General features: G+C 46.1%; 1 protein-coding gene and 1 long non-coding RNA gene across 9 annotated transcripts in view; one reads left to right on the top strand and one right to left on the bottom strand.

Moving 5' to 3' along the window:
* Positions 1-7,042: 7,042 nt before the first annotated feature.
* On the bottom strand, positions 7,043-11,320 carry LOC140910843 (uncharacterized). Its single transcript, XR_012158769.2, has 2 exons — positions 10,822-11,320; positions 7,043-9,432 (listed from the first exon to the last, which is right to left on the bottom strand). It is a non-coding gene; the product is annotated as an uncharacterized LOC140910843 (long non-coding RNA).
* Positions 11,321-13,129: 1,809 nt separating this feature from the next.
* The window catches only part of ST3GAL5 (ST3 beta-galactoside alpha-2,3-sialyltransferase 5), a 68,766-nt gene continuing 56,729 nt past the window's right edge, over positions 13,130-25,166 (top strand). For 6 of the 8 annotated variants that reach the window (XR_012158767.2, XR_012158768.2, XM_073342843.2 and 3 more), the window contains exon 1: positions 13,245-13,437. The gene's annotated coding sequence lies outside the window, so the exon portion shown is untranslated. Of the gene's footprint in view, positions 13,213-13,244; positions 13,438-25,166 lie in introns of those variants that run through there. The other 2 variants (XM_073342845.1, XM_073342849.2) reach the window with 2 other exon arrangements.

Raw genomic sequence — 25,166 nt, 5'->3', positions numbered from 1 at the left:
TCGGGTATTGTTGCTCTCTGTTCATGCGAGAAGGACCAGGGAAGTAAGTGGGTGAAGGAATAAGCCCCCTAACAGGACTCCCCACCTCACCCCCCCCCGCAGGTGCCTCTGGCTCTTAGGCACCCACTACGGTGGCCCGAGAGACCCTCCTGTCCAGTTCTGCCTTAGGTGCCAACTCCACAGGTGCTCCAGTCCTGGAGCACCCAAGGGGAAAATTTGGTGGGTACAGAGCACCTACCGGCAGCTCCCCACCCCACCCACAGCCCCAGCTCACCTCCGCTCCGCCTCCTCCTCTGCTTCTCTGCACCCGCCCCCCCAGAAGGGCAGAGAAGCGGAGCTGGGCGGCGCATTCAGGGGAGGAGGCAGAGGCGGAGCGAAGGTGCGATGGGGCTGGGGGTGGGGTGGGGAGCTGCCGGTAGGTGCTCTGCCCAGTTCTGGGAGCAGTCAGGGGACAGGGAAGGGGGGTGGATGGGGCAGGGGTCCTGGGGGGGGGGGTGCATCAAGGAACGCAGGGGGGTTGGATGGGCAGGAATCCGGGGGGGGGGGCGGGCAATGACCCCGTCATGGGGTGAGGAGGGAACCCATTGTTAAGATTTTGGCAGCTCATCACTGGGTGGGTGCCGTTTTTTCAACACTCCCTGGCTGATATAACTATGCCTGTGTCCGTTTTTAAGGGTAGACCAGTCTTCAGCATTCATTGGTGGTAATACCATACTTGTCTTCTCCCAGGTGAGAACTGTGATGCACAGGCAGAGCTTGATTCTCCGTAGCCTTTGAACCTTGAGCAGTCATTTATGTCTGTGCACACAGTATTGTCAGCTTCAAGTGTTCAAAAATCGTGGCAGGTTGGGGGAGGGGAACATGAGCCTGGCTTAAAAATCATAAGATTTTTTAGAAATAATACATTTTTCGTTCTTTTCCTTTCCAGCTTTTGAGTCTTTAGTTTATATTTGGTTCATGTTTCCAAGAGACAGGGAACTGTTAGCACCATTATACAAGGCACTGGTGAGACCTCCTCTGGAATACTGTGTGCAATTCTGGTCTCCCATGGTTAAGAAAGATGAAATCAAACTGGAATAGGTGCAGAGAAGGGCTACTAGGATGACCCAAGAAATGGAAAACCTACCTTAAGAGAAGATTCTCAAAGAGCTTGGCTTGTTTAGCCTAACCAAAAGAAGGCTGAGGGGAGATAAGATTGCTCTCTCTAAATACATCAGAGGGATAAATACCAGAGAGGGAGAGGAATTATTTATGTTGAGTGCCAAAGTGGACACAAGAACAAATGGATATAAACTGGCCATCAACAAGTTTAGGCTTGAAATTAGACAAAGGTTTCTAACCATCAGAGGAGTGAAGTTCTGAAACAGCTTTCCAAGGGGAGCAGTGGGGGCAAAAAAACGTAACTGGCTTCAAGACTGACCTTAATAAGTTTATGGATGGGATGGCATGATGAGATTGCCTACAAAGGCATGTAGCCGATCTACGACTTCTAGCAGCCAATATCTCCAATGGCTAACAATGAGGCACTAGATAGGTAGGGCTCTGAGTTATTACAGAAAATTCTTTCCTAGGTGTCTGGCTGGGTGGGTCTTGGCAACATGCTATGGATCTAACTCAGGGGTAGTCAATAGGAGGCCCGCGGGCCAAATTCGGACCCCCAGATAATACATGGGCTTGGTAAGGAATTTTCTCCCAGGTCAGACTGGCAGAGACCCTGCGGGGGGTTTCGCCTTCTTCTTCAGCATGGGGCCTGGGTCACTTGCAGGTTTAAACCAGTGTAAATGCTGGATTCTCTGTAACTTGAAGTCTTTAAATCATGATTTGATGACTTCAGTAACTCAGCCAGAGGTTAGGGGTCTATTACAGGAGTGGGTGGGTTAGGTTCTGTGGTCTGCAATGTGCAGGAGGTCAGACTAGATCAGCAGTTCTCAAACTTCATTGCACTGCAACCTCTTTCTGACGACAAAAATTACGACATGACCCCAGGAGGCGGGACCAAAGCCTCAGCACGCCTGAGCACCGCCACCCTGGGTGGGGAGCCTCAAGCTCAAGCCTCACCACCCCATGCAGAGGCTGGGGGAGACAAGCCGAATCCCAGGGCTTCTGCCCCAGTCAGGGGGCTGAAGCCAGAACCTGAGCCCTGCAGCCCAGGGCTGAAGCCCTTAGTTTGGCTTCGGCCCCAGGTGGTAGGGCTCGGGCTTCAGCCCCAGGCCCCAGCAAGTCTAACACCAGCCCTAGTGACCCCATTAAAACAGGGTCGCAACCCACTTTGTGGTCCTGACCCACAGTTTGAGAACCCCTGGACTACATTAGTTTCAGAGTACAAGCCATGTTAGTCTGTATCCACAAAAAGAACAGGAGTACTTGTGGCACCTTAAGGTATGTCTACACTATGAAATTAGGTTGAATTTATAGAAGTCTGTTTTGTAGAAAGCGTTTTTATACAGTCGATTGTGTGTGTCCCCACACAAATGCTCTAAGTGCATGTAGTCGGTGGACTGTGTCCACAGTGCCGAGGCAACCATCGACTTCCAGAGCATTGCACGATGAGTAGCTATCCCACAGTTCCCACAGTCTCCGCCGCCCATTTGAATTCTGGGTAGAATTCTGGGGCTAAAGCATTGTCACGGGTAGTTCTGGGTACATATCGTCAGGCCCCCTTTCCCTCCCTCCCTCCGTGAAAGCAAGGGCAGACAATCGTTTTGCGCCTTTTTTCTTGAGTTACCTGTGCAGACGCCATACCATGGTAAGCATGGAGCCCGCTCAGCTAACCATCACTGTATGTCTCCTGGGTGCTGGCAGACGTGGTACTGCATTGCTACACAGCAACAGTTTATTGCCTTTTTGCAGCAGAGAGTGCAGTATGACTGGTAGCCGTCGTCGATGTAGTCCAGGGTACTCTTTTAACCGACCTCGATGAGGTCAAGGGCTCCTGGGCAAACATGGGAGTGATTCAGCCAAGTCATTTCCCTTTTAAGTTTCGTTTCGTGGCGATTCAGTCCTACCAGCAGTGCACTGTCTTTTAGTCTGCAGCCAGCAGAAGACGATGGCCAGCAGTCATACTGCACCGTCTTCTGCTGAGCACCCAGGAGATGACGATGGCTAGCAGTTGTACTGCACAGTCTGCTGCCAGCAAGATGTATAAAGATAGATGAAGTGGATCAAAACAAGAAATAGACCAGATTTGTTTTGTATTCATTTTCTCCTCCCTCCCTCCCTCCGTGAAATCAATGGCCTGCTAAACACAGTTTTGAGTTCTATCCTTGAGGTTTTGAGTTCTATCCTTCAGGGGGCCATTCTGTTTCTCGCAAAGCCACCCCCTTTGTTGATTTTAATTCCCTGTAAGCCATGATATCAATCGCCCCTCCCTCTGTCAGAGCAACGGCAGACAATTGTTCCGCGCCTTTTTTCTGTGCAGACGCCATACCACGGCAAGCATGGAGCCCGCTCAGATCACTTTGGCAATTAGGAGCACATTAAACACCACACGCGTTATCCAGCAGTATATGCACAACCAGAACCTGGCAAAGCAAAACCGGGCGAGCAGGCGATGTCAGCGCGGTGACGAGAGTGATGAGGACATGGACACAGACTTCTCTCAAAGCACGGACCCTGGCAATGTGGGCATCATGGTGCTAATGGGGCAGGTTCATGCGGTGGAATGCCGATTCTGGGCTCAGGAAACAAGCACAGACTGGTGGGACCGCATAGTGTTGCAGGGCTGGGACGATTTTCAGTGGCTGTGAAACTTTTGCATTCGTAAGGGCACTTCCATGGAAATTTGTGACTTCCTTTCCCCTTCCGAGAGTGCTAAAGGAACTGGCAGCTGTGATTGCAGAGCCATTGGCCATTATTTTTGAAAACTCGTGGTGAACGGGGGAAGTCCCGGATGACTGGAAAAAGGCTAATGTAGTGCCAATCTTTAAAAAAGGGAAGAAGGAGGATCCTGGGAACTACAGGCCAGTCGGCCTCACTTCAGTCCCCGGAAAAATCATGGAGCAGGTCCTCAAAGAATCAATCCTGAAGCACTTACATGAGAGGAAAGTGATCAGGAACAGTCAGCATGGATTCACCAAGGGAAGGTCATGCCTGACTAATCTAATCGCCTTCTATTATGAGATTACTGGTTCTGTGGATGAAGGGAAAGCAGTGGATGTATTGTATCTTGACTTTAGCAAAGCTTTTGACACGGTCTCCCACAGTATTCTTGTCAGCAAGTTAAAGAAGTATGGGCTGGATGAATGCACTATAAGGTGGGTAGAAAGTTGGCTAGATTGTCGGGCTCAGTGGGTAGTGATCAATGGCTCCATGTCTAGTTGGCAGCCGGTGTCAAGTGGAGTGCCCCAGGGGTCGGTCCTGGGGCCGGTTTTGTTCAATATCTTCATAAATGATCTGGAGGATGGTGTGGATTGCACTCTCAGCAAATTTGCGGATGATACTAAACTGGGAGGAGTGGTAGATACGCTGGAAGGCAGGGATAGGATACAGAGGGACCTAGACAAATTGGAGGATTGGGCCAAAAGAAATCTGATGAGGTTCAATAAGGATAAGTGCAGAGTCCTGCACTTAGGACGGAAGAACCCAATGCACAGCTACAGACTAGGGACCGAATGGCTAGGCAGCAGTTCTGCGGAAAAGGACCTAGGGGTGACAGTGGACGAGAAGCTGGATATGAGCCAGCAGTGTGCCCTTGTTGCCAAGAAGGCCAATGGCATTTTGGGATGTATAAGTAGGGGCATAGCGAGCAGATCGAGGGACGTGATCGTCCCCCTCTATTAGACATTGGTGAGGCCTCATCTGGAGTACTATGTCCAGTTTTGGGCCCCACACTACAAGAAGGATGTGGATAAATTGGAGAGAGTCCAGCGAAGGGCAACAAAAATGATTAGGGGTCTGGAACACATGAGTTATGAGGAGAGGCTGAGGGAACTGAGATTGTTTAGTCTGCAGAAGAGAAGAATGAGGGGGGATTTGATAGCTGCTTTCAACTACCTCAGAGGTAGTTCCAGAGAGGATGGTTCTAGACTATTCTCAGTGGTGGAAGAGGACAGGACAAGGAGTAATGGTCTCAAGTTGCAGTGGGGGAGGTTTAGGTTGGATATTAGGAAAAACTTTTTCACTAGGAGGGTGGTGAAACACTGGAATGCGTTGCCTAGGGAGGTGGTGGAATCTCCTTCCTTAGAAGTTTTTAAGGTGAGGCTTGACAAAGCCCTGGCTGGGATGATTTAATTGGGGATTGGTCCTGCTTTTGAGCAGGGGGTTGGACTAGATGACCTCCTGAGGTCCCTTCCAACCCTGATATTCTATGATTCTATGATTCTCTGAGGCACAAGAATACCAAGATGAGAGCAGCCCCCACAGTTCACAAGCAAGTGGCAATAGCCCTCTGGAAGCTTGTAATGCCAGACAGCTACCGGTCAGTCGGGAATCAATTTGGAGTGGGAAAATCTACTGTGGGGGTTGCTGTGATGCAAGTAGCCAACGCAATCAAAGATCTGCTGATATCAAGGGTAGTGACCCTGGGAAACGTGCAGGTCTTAGTGGATGGCTTTGCTGCAATGGGATTCCCTAAATGTGGTGGGGCCATAGACAGAACTCATATGCCTATCTTGGCACCGGAGCACCAAGCCGGCGAGCACATAAACCGCAAGGGGTACTTTTCAATAGTGCTGCAAGCACTGGTGGATCACAAGGGACGTTTCACCAACATCAACATGGGATGGCCAGGAAAGGTACATGACGCTCGCATCTTCAGGAACTCTGGTCTGTTTCAAAAGCTGCAGGAAGGGACTTTATTCCCAGACCAGAAAATAACCGTTGGGGATGTTGAAATGCCTATAGTTATCCTTGGGGACCCAGCCTACCCCTTAATGCCATGGCTCATGAAGCCATACACAGGCACCCTGGACAGTAGTCAGGAGCTGTTCAACTACAGGCTGAACAAGTGCAGAATGGTAGTAGAATGTGCATTTGGACGTTTAAAAGTGCACTGGTGCAGTTTACTCCTCGGTTAGACCTCAGCGAAACCAATATTGCCACTGTTATTACTGCTTGCTGTGCACTCCACAATATCTGTGAGAGTAAGGGGGAGATATTTATGGCAGGGTGGGAGGTTGAGGCAACTTGCCTGGCCGCTGGTTACGTGCAGCCAGACACCAGGGCGGTTAGAAGAGCACAGGAGGGAGCGGTGGGCATCAGAGAAGCTTTGACAACCAGTTTCTTGACTGGCCAGGCTATGGTGTGAAAGTTCTGGTTATTTCTCCTTGATGAAACCTCCCGACCCTTGGTTCACTCTACTTCCCTGTAAGCTAACCACCCTCCCCTCCTCCCTTCGAGCACCACTTGCAGAGGCAGTAAAGTCATTGTTGCTTCACATTCATGCATTCTTTATTAATTCATCACACAAACAGGGGGATAACTACCAAGGTAGCCCAGGAGGGGTGATGGAGGAGAGAAGCAGCAGGATGGGTGGTGGTGGAGGGAAGGACAAGGCCACACAGCACTTTAAAAGTTTAAAACTTATTGAATGCCAGCCTTCTGTTGCTTGGGCAATCCTCTGGGGTGGAGTGGCTGGGTGGCCAGAGGCCCCCCCACCACGTTCTTGAGCGTCTGGGTGAGGAGGCTATGGAACTTTGGGAGGAGGGCAGTTGGTTACACAGGGGCTGTAGCTACTGTCTGTGCTCCTGCTGCCTTTCCTGCAGCTCAACTATATGCTGGAGCATATTAGTTTGATCCTCCAGCAGCCTCAGCATTGAATCCTACCTCCTCTCATCACGCTGCCGCCACCTTTCAGCTTCAGCCCTCTCTTCAGCCCACCACCTCTCCTCCTGCTCATTTTGTGCTTTCCTGCACTCTGACATTGTCTGCCTCCACGCATTCGTCTGTGCTCTGTCTGTGTGGGAGGACAGCATAAGCTCAGAGAACATTTCATCATGAGTGTGTTTTTTTCGCCTTCTGATCTTCACTAGCCTCTGGGAAGCAGAAGATCCTGTGCTCCTTGAAATACATGCAGCTGGTGGAGAAAAAAAAAGGGACAGTGGTATTTAAAGAGACACATTTTATAAAACAATGGGTACACTCTTTCACGGTAAACCTTGCTGTTAACATTACATACATAGCACATGTGCTTTCGTTCCAAGGTCGCATTTTGCCTCCCCCCACCACGTGGCTAGCCCCTCATCCCTCCCTCCTCCCCCTGGCTAACAGTGGGGAACATTTCTGTTCAAGTACAGGCAAACAGCCCAGCAGGAACGGGCACCTCCCAGCTATTGATAAGTGAGTTCTTGCCAGACAGGATGCTATCAAACTAAGTTTCCTTTTACATTTTCTAGGCACTTCCCTTTCTCTGGAGGTGATAGGACAGGATTGTATTCCTAACAGCCCAATAGCACCTTATTTCAATGTGACTAGTTTGGAATGTGAGGATGTGACCCGTTCGCTTCCCAGCTTATGGCTGCCTCTGCTGCTTAGCCAAAGGCCTTAGCCTAAGCACAGGGCCTCAAACTGTCGCAGTAAGAGAAGGCCCTTACACCGGCAGACAGTGATTTTGATTCTCTTTTGTACCTCTATAACTAGCCAAGTGATAAGAATACACCTAAATTCTTAGAGTATAGGCCTTTACAGACAGACCTGAATATCTATATCCTAACACTCCACCCCTTTTCTTCTTTTGGGATCCTCCTGCCCAGGTATCCCTGGAAAAGCATAGGACATATGGCGACACATTTCCTGATAGGGCCAGGCATCAAGGTGGAAGGGTCGATATTCCATTTGTCCCACTGCCCCTTGTGTAGTATAGTGCCCTGCACCTTCTCTCGTACGGGCATACCACGCCTATTCCAGTTAGTGTTCCAGACTTCCCATTATAGTGGGCCCGAGAAGGTTGGGTCTGGGTTGTCTAGTACACTGCAGGGTTTGGAGGGCTTATTACATTACTTATAGGTTATCTCCTATACTTATAGGTTATCTCCTGCAACGTAACACAAGTACAGTTAACAATACAAAATCCACAGCAACACCGAGTCCTGACCACCGCAGTATGGTCCAACATCCGAGACACCCCCAAAACACTGCCTCTCCTCCTTCAACGGGGTCACGATCTTATGTGTCCAGTTGCTGGCAGTTGCAACAAGCTGCCCCTGCAGGTTTTGCTTGCTATTGTCCATATCATAAGTCCACTGAATGTTCACAGAGAAATGGGATATTGTCCAAACCAGCTTGACCACTTGGTATAGGCCCTGGCTTATTTACAGCAATAAGATTCACAGATCCATTTGTGCACCAAAGTCCATATAGCAGCATGTAGATGGGTGTAGTTTGGTTATGGCCTGGTGTAATTGTGCCCCCAGTAATATGTACATTCCCAGCAAAACACCTTATACACAGTACACCCAATTGTCTACCCCTTGCATAGGCCATTGATCCTGCTCCTCTATAGTCATAGGAGAGGGGCACATCCAAACATCTTCTGCTGATTTACACTATTTTACACACCCCTCCATTGATTCCCAGTGAGCTCCTGCCCTTCTCATTATTTCCATAGGGCTTGTGGGGGCCACCTTAGCTGCCATTCCATTTCCAGGTACCACAGTAGCAGGCCTTCTAGGGGAGCATTTTGCATTCCCATACACATCTTCCCCCCAAGGTCAGCCTTTTGAAGCTATCCCCCACCCATGTCATGAGGTTTTCTGTTCATTAAAACACAACAATGCTAGCAACAAGACAAACACCACAGACAAACACAAAACACAGATCCATGGTATTCTGGGTTATTTTTCCCGCTGGCGCCAGCTTGCTTGTAGAGTATCTGAAAAACAAAAGAAACAATTTCCACCCCCATGGTGGGGACAGACTATTGCTTAATAATACTACTACTTTCTTTTACAAAATGTCCTTGCTAATTGCAGGAAAAACAGAAGAATTACCTCCAGGCTGTCCTTATTTTGTTCTATAGTCAGGCTAGTGAATTACCCCACTCACTGGTCATTTATGAAATTCATGAGGTGGTGTACCTCAGTTTCCCCTCTTGTACAATAGACCAAGTTTGCAATAGTTTCTCTGCTGTACCAAGCTTTAAGTTTATTCTCAGGTAATAGTGGAGACACAGCTTCAGATTTTAGCACTGTACACACACACCCCTTAAAGTTAACCTGTCCCCCTTATTTTCAGGCTTGACTTTTTTCACCTCCCTTTCCTGGAGGGCCATAATCTGAGTCTTCTAGTAGCTTGTTTGCTGATCAGATGTATTCATTATTTGCAGCTCCTCTGTGCCCCTCAGCTAGGTAATTTGCATTTACACAGAGGCTTACTAGCTTGCTTCTGGATCCAAAGCTGTTAGCAGCTCAGACACTGCATTAAAAGGGAAACATTTTACTTCCACCAGAGTTCTGATTGCTTTCCACTTTCATCTCCTGCTCCAAAACACACACAGATCTGAAAAAGAAAGCACAACCTATTATGGCCCCTTTTGGAGCCCTAATAGGATTTTAATTAAGTACCTTGTTTTATTTGTATTTCTTTTACCCCTTCTCCAATATACACTGCACATGTCCTGGGAAAATGCACATTCCTTCCGTATAGTTTAACCTCCATAACATTATATTAGCCATATTAATTTTACACAAGGTGTAACTGCCTCCCCCATGCCCACAGAGTTTTCATGCACACCCACCAAAGCAACAATGTGATCCCCCAGAGCCACCCCAAGGCTCAGTGTTCCCATCATTCCTCCCCTTTTCCTTTTACCACACAAAATTCTCTTTTGCCTAACATTTCTTGCACTGTGATTACTCTTTTTTACACAACTGTACCCCAATTACACTTCCATCTTGTGCAACTAGACACAACCAGGGGCAGCCAAGTTAAGTTCCAATAGAAACCCCTTCCATCCTTTAGTGATTTTGATTACATTTCCCAAAAGTCAAATAATTTTGATCAGATTCTCTCTCCGCCTGCTGCCTGCAGCAGTCCCTTATAGACCATTTCTGTGGGAAAAGGGCCCATTTTCCCCTCAGAATAGCTGTAAAGGCTTCTGGGGACAGAAGCATAGTGGTGGTAGTAGCCACTCGACCTGACCCCCTTGGATAATTTAATTACCAAGCTTCCATCCAATGTGACTGCACAGACTTGCACATACAGTTACATTTATAGAACTGGGTTTTATCATTAAACAAAAACTTCCTTCTTGACATCTCACATAAGTATCCAAAGTACCCTCCATTAAAACTTCAGAAAAACAAAACTGTGGAAAGGCAGGTTGCACTTTGAAATTTTTTTTTTTTTCCTCTCCTCTCCCCCAGGACCAAGTCCCAGCTCCAGTCTCTAAAGGTCATCTGTTAACTCTGCTTTTGACTTTAAACTCTATTGTGCCAAATCATCTTTCACTACCCCTAACTAATTTACAACCCTTCAGCAGCCCTTGCTGAAGCAGCACCAAACTTGAAAGATTACTGGCAGCTTCCCATAAAGCTGCCCTTACTTCAAACCTCTCACAAGCGGACTGAAGTGCCTCCTTTCCCTGGAAGGCATTCAGTCCCCATGGGCAGGGACCTTCTTCCACTACCCATATACCAAGGAGGGTGGGCTCCTCAGCCACCCCCCTTACCTCTGGGTCCCCTAACACTTCCTCCATTTCCTTTTTAATCTCATCCCAGGTTGACCCCTGCACATGGTATGGGCCCTGGTTCTTCCTTATCCATTTATCCAAAAAATCCTTTACCCTGGCTTTCCAGAACCCACAACTACCATCACGAGAGTTCGCGATACCCCCTCCAAGCAGCTGCGCGGACTGTTGGGAAGGGGGACTTACAGGCTGCCACTCACCTATCCAATGCGATGCACCCAGGTCACCGGCACCAAGATGTTAGGGGGCTTATTCCTTCACCCACTTACTTCCCTGGTCCTTCTCGCATGAACAGAAAGCAACAATACCCAAAGTCCAAAGGCGCAAACAATTCAATGTTTATTGGGGTGAACTTCCAGCAAGCATGATTCCAGTTTCCTTCCTTAGTATCCTCCGTAAATTACACCTGTGTCCTTGTTCCCATTCCAGCCCTTAGCCAAACATGATTCCAGTTTCCTTATCCCCATTCCCTGTTCCCATTTCCCCTTTTAACAAAACATGATTCCAATTTCCTTACCCACATTCCCATACACCAACCCCCACTCACTTTCTTATTGACTGCAGACTATATAGTAAAACTTGAGTTCTGCTTAGCTATACCTTAACCAATCATTTTCCTGAAATTTAACTAACCAATCCTAACATTTCAGAGTAACAGCCGTGTTAGTCTGTATTCACAAAAAGAAAAGGAGGACTTGTGGCACCTTAGAGACTAACCAATTTATTAGAGCATGAGCTTTCGTGAGCTACAGCTCACTTCCTCAGATGCATATCGTGGAAACTGCAGCAGGCTTTATATATACACAGAGAATATGAAACAATACCTATTCCCACCCCACTGTCCTGCTGGTAATAATACCAGTAATACCAGCTGGTAATAATACCAGCAGGACAGTGGGGTGGGAATAGGTATTGTTTCATATTCTCTGTGTATATATAAAGCCTGCTGCAGTTTCCACGATATGCATCTGAGGAAGTGAGCTGTAGCTCACGAAAGCTCATGCTCTAATAAATTGGTTAGTCTCTAAGGTGCCACAAGTCCTCCTTTTCTTTTTGCAATCCTAACATTGTAACATGATTATGTAACCAATTATATCCCACCACCTTAATTAGTTTAAACCCAGCAAAATTAATTATACAGCAGACAGGAACAATCACAGAACCAGACAGAGATTATACAGACAAACAAGAGCAAAGTGGGAACTATAATGACAAAACAATACAGAAGTGAGGATTTCACATCCCAGCTATTGATAAGTGAGTTCTTGCCAGACAGGATGCTATCAAACTAAGTTTCCTTTTATATTTTCTAGGCACTTCCCTTTCTCTGGAGGTGACAGGCATTATCAGGACAGGATTGTATTTCTAACAGCCCAATAGCACCTTATTTCAATGTGACTAAGTTGGAATGTGAGGATGTGACCGGTCGCTTCCCAGCTTATGGCTGCCTCTGCTGCTTAGCCAAAGGCCTTAGCCTAAGCACAGGGCCTCAGACTGTCACAGTAAGAGAAGGCCCTTACACCAGCAGACAGTGATTTTGATTCTTTCTTTTGTACCTCTGTAACTAGCCAAGAGATAAGAATACACCTAAATTCTTAGAATATAGGCCTTTACAGACAGACCTGAATATCTATATCCTAACAAGTCCCGGCAGTGCTTACCTAGGGCAGCTCCCAGGAAGCATCTGGCAGGTCCCTCTGGCTCCTAGGGGTGGGGGAACGTAGCTGGGGGGGGAGCAGGGAGAGCAGCCGCTCCCCCCACTGATCACATCAAAAGTGGCGCCTTAGGCGCCGACTCTCTGGGTGCTCCGGGGCTGGAACACCCACGGGGAAAATTGGTGGGTGCAGAGCCCCTACCGGGAGCTCCCCGCCCCACGCCCGGCCCCAGCTCACCTCCGCTCTGCCTCCTCCCCTGAAAGCACCGCCCAGCTCTGCTTCTCTGCACCCCCCAACCCCCCAGAAGGACGGAGAAGCGGAGCTCGGCCCCGCGTTCAGGGGAGGAGGCGGAGGGGAGGTGAGCTGGGGCCGGGGGTGGGGAGGGGAGCTGCCGGTGGGTGCTCTGCACCCACCAAATTTTCCCCTTGGGTGCTCCAGCCCTGGAGCACCCGTAGAGTCGGCGCCTAAAGCAGAACTGGGCAGGAGGGTCTCGCGGGCCACTGTAGTGGGTGCCCACCCCACCCGTAAGAGCCAGAGGCACCTGCGGGGCGGGGCAAGGTGGGAGTCCCGGCGGTGCTTACCTAGGGCAGCTCCCAGGAAGCATCTGGCAGGTCCCTCTGGCTCCTAGGGGTGGGGGAACGTAGCTGGGGGGGAGCGGGGGGAGCGGCCGCTCCCCCCACTGATACATCAAAAGTGGCACCTTAGGCGCCGACTCCGTGGGTGCTCTGGGGCTGGAGCACCCATGGGGAAAATTGGTGGGTGCAGAGCCCCCACCAGGAGCTCCCCGCCCCACGCCCGGCCCCAGCTCACCCCCGCTCTGCCCCCTCCCCTGAATGCACCGCCCAGCTCTGCTTCTCTGCACCCCCCACCCCTCAGAAGGGCGGAGAAGCGGAGCTCGGCTGCGCGTTCAGGGGAGGAGGCGGAGGCGGAGCGGAGGTGAGCTGGGGCCGGGGGGTGGGGCGGGGAGCTGCCGGTGGGTGCTCTGCACCCACCAAATTTTCCCCTTGGGTGCTCCAGGGCTGGAGCACCCGTGGAGTCGGCGCCTAGGCCGCGGAGCCTAGCGCAACGGCGGGCGGGGGCTGCCTGGCGCTCCGCTCCCCTTCCTCCCCCAGCCCCCCATATGGAGGAAACGCCACGGGGTCGGCGCGGAGCCCGGCGCAGGTAGGGGCTGGGAAGGGGGCCCCGGGGGCGCAGCGGCGGGGCCTGCAGGGGCGGGATGAGCTGGAGGGGGTGGGGGGTTGGGGGGGTGTATTGGTTGCCAGCGGGGGGCTATGGGGAGAGGCTTTTGTAGGGAATGCTATGGGGGGGGGTGTAAGGAGCTGGGGGGGTTTGGTGGTGCGGGGGCTGTGGGGCATGGGTGGTGGGGCTGTGTTGTGGGGCTGTTGGGGGGCTGGGAGGGTGTATTGGTTGCCGGGGGGGGGCTATGGGGAGAGGTTTTTGTAGGGAATGCTATGGGGGGGGTGTAAGGGGCTGAGGGGGGGGTTGGTGGTGCGAGGGCTGTGGGGCATGGGTGGTGGTGCTGTGTTGTGAGGCTGTTGGGGGGCTGGGAGGGTGTATTGGTTGCCGGGGGGGGGGCTATGGGGAGAGGTTTTTGTAGGGAATGCTATGGGGGGGTGTAAGGGGCTGAGGGGGGGTTTGGAGGTGCGAGGGCTGTGGGGCATGGGTGGTGGTGCTGTGTTGTGAGGCTGTTGGGGGGCTGGGAGGGTGTATTGGTTGCCGGGGGGGGAGGGGCTATGGGGAGAGGTTTTTGTAGGGAATGCTATTGTGGGGGGTGTAAGGGGCTGGGGGGGGGTTGGTGGTGGGATGGTGTTTTGAGGGTATGTTGGGGGGCCTGTAGGTGGTTATGTGGGGGTTGGGTATTGGTTATTTTAGGGTTATGGAGTGGTCATGTAGGGGATATTTTGGGGTGTGAAGGGAGTTATGGGGGGTTGTTGGTGGTATTTTGAGGGTTCTGTAAGAGGTTACAGGAGAGCTGGGGAGGGAGTATTAGTTGCCTGTAGAAGGCTGTGGGCATGTTGGTTCTGGGGTGGTAGTAGGTTTGTAGGGGATGTTATGGGGGCTGGAGGGGGTTATTGGGCAGGTTTGGGTGTGAGGGCAGTGTTCAGAAACTTGTAAGGGAATGTTATCGGCAGAACTTGCCTAGTGATGGATTTTTCAGTTCTCTGGCAATTCTGAAAAAATCGTAAATCTTGTTTGGGGTTGAACTGAAAACAAATTGTTTAGAATTTTTTTGGCATATAAAAAAACAGGAAACATTTCTAGTTGGGTCGAATTAAACATTTTTTTCAAGCCAACTCATATTTTTTTGTTTTGATTTTAGGCATTTTGTTAAAAGGATGACTATTCACAAAACAGGGGAGGGGGAGATTGAGGAGGTGGTGGTGGCTGGTGGTGCTCTCCTTATAAATTACTTGGGATGTGGGAGACCCAAGTTCTATTCCGCCCTCTCTCTGATGTGGAGAAGTGATTTGAATTTGGGTTGGCTACATTGTAGAGAGTGCCCTAACCACTGGGCTGGATGTTCTGGTGTGGGTCTCTCTCCTGTTAAAGCTGTTTCACTCTGTTTAAATAAACAGTCCTTAAATTAGGGATTGAACTAGGATCTCCCATATCCTGTGTGAGTGCCCTAGACTCCCGGGCTATAGAGGCATTCTCATTCTCTTTCCCTGGGCCAATTGTTCATTGTCATTCATAATGACAGTGGGCCAGGGAAGTGGAATGACGCTCTGGCTCCAGGGGGGTTAGGGCATTCACCCAGGATGTGGGAGACCCAAATTCAATCACTGCTCCAATGATTGATTATCTAGATTGAGACCCCCCCGCCCCCCGAATATCCAGCACAGTAGGTAGGGCACTCTGCTACAGTCCCAAGTGAGTACACTAACCATTGGACTAAACTTTATAAAAGAGGCACCCCCCACCCCTTCCTTCAACTGTTTTGTGACTCCAACCTGCAAAAAATGACGTTTTGGTAATGTCAAAACAGTTTTGACCAAACCAAAAAAAAAAAAAAAGAAAATATTTGGTGAATTTGACACGAATTCACTAATCGTTTTGGGTCAGCTGAAATATTTTCCTCCAACTGCTCTAGTTACAGTTTGTTGGGAAGGTTTTGGTGCTGTGAGGTGGTGGGAGAGTTTGTAGGGGATGTTATTGGGTTTATATGGGGTTATGGAAGTGTTGTGTGGGGTCTGTTGGGTTAGGGAAGGACTATAGAGGGTTACTGAAGAAGTTTTGATGTTGGTGACTAATAATGAAGGTTTGGAGATTTCAGAAATGGGGTAGTGTTGGGGTACTTGGTAAGGCGGGGAGAAGAGGAGCGTTCTTAGAAGGGATGGGTTGCGGGGGATTTGGTTTTTGAGAGGGCAGTTTGTGAGAAGTGGTTTATTTGGTTCAGAGGAAGGGAAAATCCTGTTTATGGGGTAAATTTACCTCTTTAAATGGATCAAGTTCTCGGCGGTACCAGGGATGGTACCTGCTATATTCAATCACACAAACTGGAACTAGCTGTGGGGTCTTCTAACCCCCATGTTTGCTATTGTAAGTGACCAAGGTGCATAGCTGGAACATGTGCAGTTGAATGGGTGATGGCGCAGTAGAGGGCTGCCTTAGGTGGCCACAAAACCCCAAAGTACCAGTACTGTGGGCATATTGTACTGAATAAGAGCTTCTCATTTAAATTGTGGAAGCTGCAGCAAGCTTGATTTGGGGTTCTATTGCCAGCCAGGAGTGAGTGGGTGGAACAAGTAGACTATATAATTGCCTCTGCTGCATGCTTTCCCATTAAAATAAATAAAATCCTATTCTGTTGCATCATTTCTCTCTCTGTCATGTGGTCTGATGCTTTAAATTGGGTTGAGGATCTACTAGATTCACAGCTGTCAAATTGAAAGAGATTAAATGGATTTCAAAATGAAAGAGAAATTTGCAAAACCGTTTTCCGTAAAAGATAGCAAAACTTTAAAAACTGCCTTTAATCTAGAGTGAGGAAGGCTTTCTCCAAATGATAGACTTGCTAAGATTGTGGAGGTGAGTCTGTAACGGATGTGAGTCTTTCTCAGCACTATTTTTGAGGTGAGAAATTTTTTTTGGCTTATGTTGTTTTGGGTTTCCCCTGAAATATGTATGTTTGCATTTGAGTGTATGGTTGGTGTGTATTTTTGCTGCTGTAATTTGAAGCAGTAAAGAGGCAAAGTGGAAAGAAATAGCTTCTTCTGCTATTAAAACACATTTCCCTGACTCTGCCCCTCTTTAATAGTCAGGGCCAGCCTTACAAAGCCTCGTGATGTGGGGAGCCACTCAGGGTGCTGTAGTCAGGTGAGTGCTGTCTGAGTGCTGCAAGCTGGTGGGCCTAGGCTGCTGGAGCAGGGTGAGTGTGGGTGAACCCGGGGCTGGAGCCCCTGGGCAGGCGGTGGGCAATGCTGCCCTGAGCTGCCAGCCTGGTGGGGAGGCACAGGCAGCAGGGCTCACCCCTGCAGAGCCAGTGGGCTAGCCCCTGGGTCCCCCCTTCCTGTGGGTATGGATGGTGTTCATGCACCCGCTCTCCTGCTAGGTGTTCAGGGGGTGCATAGCCAGGGGAGCCCCGGACTCCTTCCTGTTCAGCCCGGCCGGGCTCTGCGGCCAGGAGCTGGCCCTTTTGCTTGGAGCCCCACGCTGCTGTTCTCAAACTCAAAGAAAGGGCACCAAAATACAAGTTTGCCCGGGGCTCCATTTTCCCTAAGGCTGGCCCTGTTAAAAGTACTCCAGGAAGATAGTAATTCTGCTTATCTTCTGCATTTTGCCATTCTACCTTATAATTGTAAAATGCTACTTTAGACCTCTAAATATGTGAGGGGAAAAATGTTTAAGAATTTCTTTTGGGAAAACAACCTTTTCCTTCCTGGATGATTATTTCTGTTGTTTGAACTCAGAAGTTGTAAGGGTGATCAAAATGTGTGTGTGCTTCTTTATTTTGCCACATTTAAAGAGATATTGTAAAGATTAGAAATCTATTTGTGTGTTGCAAATGGAAATTTAGGTTAATAAAAATGAACATTTAAAACATCTAATTTGCTTAACTATTCATTTGGGTTTTTAATTTATATTTCTCTCTGGACAGTGAACATAGACTATGACTTCAATTTCAGGCTCTTACATGCTGAGACTTAGTGTTTGGGTTGCAGATATTACAAGGGAATATTTTTGTTTAAAATGCTTTCTGTTGGACTTAAAAAAGAGAGATAACGGAAATGTTTCTCTTGGTCTTAGCTTTTGTAAAAACTTATTTTATGTACTATGAGCTAAATTCTGATGATGACACTCTAAACTTAAACTAGCCCTGGACGTAGGTCTCCAATTATATGTGGTGTCTTTGACATAGTTGAATAAATTTGGTTCACAAATAAACTGTCCACAATGTTAACATCTCCAATGTTAACTCAAGCACAGCATTCACACCAACCTAAGATTCTTTAAGTAAAGTCTGTTGGTAAAATATTTATCTTAAGGAAGGTTGTGTCTCCCATGGGAGTTCGAAGAACTGAGTGTGGGTTTTGGTAGTGGTTGTAGGTTGGAAGTGAAAGCAGGTTTGTCTTGGCTTTTACGCTAGAAATAACAGATGTCTGGAGAATATTGTTTAGCTGAAAGTTGAGTTGAGGACACATGTTCAGTACTGTTTCAGCAATCAGAAATGGTACCGAACCTCTTCTACAATTTTGTGAAGCCCTTATTTCGTGTAATGTGGTAGAAACGATTTTAAAAAAGCATTCCTTTTCTTAGGTGTCATCTATGCATGTTTTATTAAACAGATAAGGTGAGCATCCCAACATGTGGTTCATGTGCACAGGTATCTGTAACCAGGAGTCCTAGGGTCTTGACTACACAGAAGTAGTTTTTTGGTATAACCCAAGGTATGGTGGTGGTAATTAAAAATACACTCATAATTTTACAAAATAGAACACGTTAATTTTCTTCCTTTTTAACTTTATGCGAAAAGCCCTGCAGATTCAACACCTCCTGTTGCTTAAACTTCTACACCAGAATTTCATCATCCCTAATCATGAGCAAAGGTGGCGTTTCCATTTTCTAGAAAATTTTGACATCTTTTCTGCAAATTATTTTTATTTTTTATTGATTTGATTTTTTCCAAATACAACAAATACACCAACATACTATTTTCTTTTATAAAATGATTGTTTCTTGCCTCTGAAAAAGGAAGTGGACCAGTGCATTTGGAAAAAGGGAGGACTTTACACTGAGTGTTCTCTTTCCTGTATTATTGACTTAGGCTCTGTGGTGTTATATTCATATGTTTCTTTTAATAAAGTCTGATAGTGGCATATAGAAAACTTTCTGGGAAATGGAGATGCTCATACACCAAAAAGAATGGGTAGTAAGTGAGAAATGGAGGAAGAAAAAAGAATTGTCCTTCGCCTCTCTGAGTAACTTCCAGGGTTGGGATTCCAACCAAGCTGCTGCCCTTGAACTGCATTGCTTCCCCTCCAACTTTCATTCTGACTACTTGGCGTCTTGGAACTTTTCAAGACTTGTGGCCGCATATAATGAAAATAGGCTTGGCACAGTTTGATTTTTTGTTTTGTAATTTTGATTGATATTATCAATGTTTATTTTTAAGCATTTTTTATTTTTATCCGTTTAAATGTTCACAATTGTGCAAAATTATGGGTTTTAAGCATTTTCTTCAATTTTTATCAAATTAAATTTTCACAGTTGCGGAGAATTATGTGGGGTGTCAGACAATAGTTATTTAATGACTAGATGTTGAGATTCAGAAAGTTAAAGCTTTATAACTGTTAAATCAAAAATTGTCAACATCACATGTCAAAATATACAAAGTAACTATCTTTAAATCAAACTCTAGTTCTTCAGCAGCATTTTTCTTTCTTTGCCTATCTGTAAATCTGGATGATCATCTATGGAAATATTTTTAATTGGCTTGTGTGCGTACAGTGAAGGCAACATTTACCAACTATTGGAAATAATTTCTTTAATAAGTTTATTAAGGTTTACCATGACTCAGTTTCCACACAAGCATTCATTTATTTGTCCAGAGGTCAGTTGGTGTTGGTTACATCCAAAATTACAAATACAAGCATATATGCACTTCTATACCACTTTCTAGCAACAATACAGTTATAAACATTGGCCAGCTACTCTTAACAGGATCAGGCCCAGGAGATGCCTTTCCATCATGGCATGACTCCAGAGGGGTAAGGAAAAGCTCTGTCAAAGAGACCCCTAGAAAACTTTGCTTCTTACACACTATAATAAACAAGTGGTGTCACTGCTTGTTATTGGACCTTTGCAGAAGCCAGATGAGGGAGTTTTAAGACTGAACACTGTACCTGATATCCAGTTAACCATGTTTTCTGTGTTTCCATTACCTCAGCTCAACCTTAAATAAGATAATGCTGGTATTTCAAGGATCACTACAAGTTTAACACAAACAACTCTTCTTTCTCATGATTTCATTATATGTGGTCACATGCTTTTGGTTTTATCACCTGTGCTAATATTCAAACTCAATTTAAAACCATAGTTTACGCAGTTCTAATGTGGGCCTATATTCCTACACTAACAGTTTCCAGTAAAAATCTAATTCTTCCAAGCCTAATGTTAAAGAACAAAGAGATACCTGCACTTAAAACAAAAATAGATCTGCAACTAGGATCCTTGATTTCAAAAGGCCAAACTTTAAAAAATTAAGGGAATTAGTTAGGGAAGTAGACTGGACCACAACTATCTGAAGCCTGCATCCCAAGCAAGGAGAAAAAAGTCATAGGGAAGAGTTGTAGGCCAAACTGGATGAGCGAGCATCTCAAAAGAGGTTATTAAGAGAAAGCAGAAAGCCTATAAGGAATGGAAGATGGGAAGGAAGGAAAGCTAGTTCTTGGAAATCAGAAAGAGTAGAGAAAAGTGAGAACTGCCAAAAGCCAAGCAGAGTTGGACCTTGCAAAGAAAATTAAAACAAATAGTTAAAGGTTCTATAGCCATTTAAATAAAAAGAAACCAAGGAAAGAAGAAGTGGGACCACTAAGCACTGAGGATAGGGTGAGATTAAGGATAATCTAGGCATGACCGAACACCTAAATGAATACCTTGCCTCAATTTTTAATAAGGCTAGTGTAGAATTTAGGGGTAGCGACAGGGTGGCTATTGGAATGAAGATATGGAAGTAGAAATTACCACATCTGAGGTGGAAGTCAAACTCAAACATCTTAATGGGACTAAATTGGGGGCCCCAGATAATCTCCATCCAAGAATATTAGAGGAACTGGCACATGAAACTACAAGCCGAATAGCAAGGATTTTTAAAGAATCTGTAAACTTGGCGGACATACCCTATGACGAGAGAATTGCTAATACAGTTCCTATTTTCAAGAAAGGGGAAGAAAGTGATCTGGGAAACTACAGGCCTGCAAGTAATTTGTTCCAAGACCTCAGCTGTATGGAAGGTCTTGAAGCAAATTTTGAAAGAGAATGTAGTTAAGGATATAGAGATAAACGGGAATTTGGATGAAATACAACATAGTTTTACAATAGGTAGTGTGTCCAACTCTACAATAGATGAACGTGATCTGCTTCTTTGAGAAGATAGCTGATTTTTTTTAGACAAAGGAAATGCAGTAGATCTCATGGACCTGGATTTCAGTAAGGCATTTGATACAGTTCCACATGGCAAATTTAGTTAAATTGGAGAAGATGGGGATTAATATGAGAATTGAAAGGTGGGTAAGGGACTGGATAAAGGGGAGACTACAGTGCGTCATGCTGAAAGGAGTTTAAGAAAGATTAATTCAAACTGGAACAGGTGCAGAGAAGGGCTATTAGGATGATCTGATAAATGGAAAACCTACCTTATGAAAGGAGACACTAAGAGCTTGGCTTGTTTAGCCTAACCAAAAGAAGGCTGAAGGGAGATATGATTGCTCTCTATAAATACATCAGAGGGATAAATACCAGAGCGGGAGAGGAGTTATTTAAGTTGGGTGCCAAAGTGGACAGAAGAACAAATGGATATAAACTGGCTATCAACAAGTTTAGGCTTGAAATAGACAAAGGTTTCTAACCATCAGAGGAGTGAAGTTCTGGAACAGCCTTCCAAGGAAGGGGAGCAGTGGGGCAAAAAAACCTAACCGGCTTCAAGACCTATAGTTAAAGTTACCTACTTTTTCCAGTATAGACCTTGTTTTCAGTTGCTTATATGTTTGCCAAACTTAAACCATTGAGGATGAATTTTTCCATGCTGGATGTTTGCCTCAGGTGGATTTTTTTAAAAATAATCAGTAAAAAAGGCTCTGCCATTGCTCAGAATGAGGTTAGGGGAAAATATGTTGTTTTTCACTGTCAAGGTTCTTTCCCCACTCCGAACTCTAGGGTACAGATGTGGGGACCTGCATGAAAGACCCCCCTAAGCTTATTCTTACCAGCTTAGATTAAAAACTTCCCCAAGGTACAAACTTTGCCTTGTCCTTGAACCGTATGCTGCCACCACCAAGCATTTTAAACAAAGAACAGGGAAAGAGGCCACTTGGAGACGTCTTCCCCCAAAATATCCCCCCAAGCCCTATACCCGCTTTCCTGGGGAAGGCTTGATAAGAATCCTCACCAATTGGTACAGGTGAACACAGACCCAAACCCCTGGATCTTAAGAACAGTGAAAAATCAAGCAGGTTTGTTAGGGGGCTTATTCCTTCACCCACTTACTTCCCTGGTCCTTCTCGCATGAATAGAGAGCAACAATACCAGAAGTCCAAAGGTGCAAACAATTCGATGTTTATTGGGGTGAACTTCTAGCAAGCATGATTCCAGTTTCCTTCCTTAGTATCCTCCTTCCCAGCTCTGACACCACAGAGCCTTACACCTGTGTCCCTGTTCCCATTCCTACCCTTAGCCAAACATGATTCCAACTTCCTTACTCCCATTCCCTGTTCCCATTTCCCCCTTTAGCAAAACATGATTCCAATTTTCTTACCCCCATTCCCTGTTCCCATATCCCCCACCCACCCCCTCCCACCCACACCCACTCACTTCCTCATTGACTACAGATTATATAGTAAAACTTGAGTTCTGCTTAGCTATACCTTAACCAATCATTTTCCTGAAATTTAACTAACCAATCCTAACATATTGTAACATGATTATGTAACCAATTATATCCCACCACCTTAATTAGTTTACACCCAGCAAAATTAATTATACAGCAGACAGGAACAATCACAGAACCAGACAGAGATTATACAGACAAACAAGAGCAAAGTGGGAACTATAATGACAAAACAATACAGAAGTGAGGATTTCACATCCCAGCTATTGATAAGTGAGTTCTTGCCAGACAGGATGCTATCAAACTAAGTTTCCTTTTACATTTTCTAGGCACTTCCCTTTCTCTGGAGGTGATAGGAATACAATCCTGTCCTGATAGTGCCTGACAGCCCAATAGCACCTTATTTCAATGTGACTAGTTTGGAATGTGAGGATGTGACTGTTCACTTCCTAGTTTATGGCTGCCTCTGCTGCTCAGCCAAAGGCCTTAGCCTAAGCACAGGGCCTCAGACTGTCACAGTAAGAGAAGGCCCTTACACCAGCAAACAGTGATTTTGATTCTTTCTTTTATACCTCTAGAACTAGCCAAGTGATAAGAATACACCTAAATTCTTAAAGTACAGGCCTTTGCAGACAGGCCTGAATATCTATATCCTAACAAGGTTCTTAAAAGAAGAATTTTAATTAAAGAAAAGGTAAAAGAATCACCTCTATAAAATCAGGATGGTAAATGCTTTACAGGATAATCAGATTCACAACATAGAGAATCCCTCTAGGCAAAACCTTAAGTTACAAAAAGACACAAAAACAGGAGTATACATTCCATTCAGCACAGCTATTTTACCAGCCATTAAACAAAAGAAAATCTAACGCATTTCTAGCTAGATTGCTTACTAACTTAAGGAGTTATGAAGAGCATTCCTGATCTGTTCCCGGCAAAAGCATCCCACAGAAAGACAGACCCTTTGTTCCCCCCCCCCCCCAGCTTTGAAAGTATCTTGTCTCCTCATTGGTCATTTTGGGTCAGGTGCCAACGAGGTTTTCTGAGCTTCTTAACCCTTTACAGGTGAAAGGGTTTTGCCTCTGGCCAGGAGGGATTTTATAGTTCTGTATACAGAAAGGTGGTTACCCTTCCCTTTATATTTACGACAACATAAAGAAGAGTGCTCAAACTGGCTGGTATTCTTACAAAGCACATGAGGAAAGAGCTCTGAATCGGTTTACCTCCTCCCACAGCCATTTCAAACTGCATAAGTAAATCACTGTTGTACAGTCAGTATAGTCAGCAGATATTTGAGGAGCAAAGTAAAAACATTTCTAGCTGAGGATGCTTCAATTTGCTGAGTACTCTTGTCTTCCCACTGAGTTATGTGAGAATATTTTTTGTTTAAATGTGAAATAGATCCAAGAGCCATGTGTGAAGATATTTTGTGAGGAAGGATGGTCCAGTGGTTAGGACACTAGTCTATAATCTGGGAGGCATAGGTTCAATTTTCTGCTCTGCCACAGATTTCCAGTGTGACCTTGGGCAAGTCATTTACCTTCTCTGTGCCTCAGTTCTCCATCAGTAAAACGGGGATAATAGCACTCCCCCCAGCTCACTGTGGTAGTGTGAAGATTAATATATTAAATAATGTGAAGTGCTCTGGAGTCTGTTCATGAAAAATGTTATATAAGACCATGGCATAATTATTATCATCATTTGTTATCATGGGCGGCAGGTATAATAGACCAGAGAAGGCTCTGCCTTTCCTGGCTGCAGCCGCTGCTGTGGGATGCTGGGCTGGGGCGTCTGTGGCAGAGCAGACTGGGGCTGCTTGGGTTGGTCGGCTGGCTTGAGCCGCCCCGGGGCTCCTGTGGTGGGGGTAGGTGGCTAGGGGTTCTGGCAGCCAGGGGCTTCTCTCTTCTTTTTAAGAGACTGATGATAGTAAGTATATTTCTTAACATAAAACATCAATACCAGAATCAGAAACTGCACAAGATTCTGTAATAGAATTTTCATCCATGGAAAATCAGTTTGTAAAAACCCACAAATTAAGAAAGATTTATCTTGAAGACAGTTTTTAAATATTTTCAGTCTCTTAATACTCAAATTGGCTAAACAGGGGAGACTGAGCACTTCACCAGCATACAGACGTGTTGCAAAATGATACCTGCAGTGTGTAAATGCAGTTAAACAGCACAGCGTTTTCACATCCAAGCAAAATAGCAGCAGAATCTTTGAGAAATAACGTAGAATAGGGAAAATTACACTTGTGTAGGAGACACAATTTATCTTTAAGAAACAGAAAACACTAAGCCACTCCAGAGGAGGAGGTCAATTTTTATTAATAGTTTTTGAGGTCAGAAAGCACCATTATGACTATCCAGGCTGACTTTCTGCATCAATCCTGTAATTTTCTGGTTGAGCTAGAGTGTTCCTTGGAAAGGCATCCATTCTTGATTTTAAAGAGTTCAAGTGACTGAGTTGCTCCAGTGGTCTGTTATTCTCATTGTTAAAAAATTGCACCTTGTTTCTAGTCTGAATTTGTCTGGCCTCAGCCTCCGGTTTTTGGATCTTATTATGCCCTTTTCTACTAGATTTAAGGAGTCCTTAACTATCACAGATATTCTCCCCATATAGGTTCCTATAGACTGTGATCAAGTTACCTGTTAAGCTGCTCTTGGATAAACTAAAATATTTATCTGTATTTTAGATAACACTGCTTTCTTATAAATCCATTGAAACCTACTCTTCGGTTTACCCTCCGTTTAGACATTCTTTTCGAAACTTGGTCATTTAATACATCACACCTGCCCTGTCTCTACAGGGGCTCCCTACTTTAAATATTTTATTACTTTCTTGT

Source organism: Lepidochelys kempii, chromosome 4, assembly GCF_965140285.1.
Source record: "Lepidochelys kempii isolate rLepKem1 chromosome 4, rLepKem1.hap1, whole genome shotgun sequence".
Lineage (NCBI taxonomy): Eukaryota > Metazoa > Chordata > Testudines > Cheloniidae > Lepidochelys > Lepidochelys kempii.
Note: the sequence above shows the minus strand (reverse complement) of the source record. Positions and strands in the feature narration are given on the sequence as shown.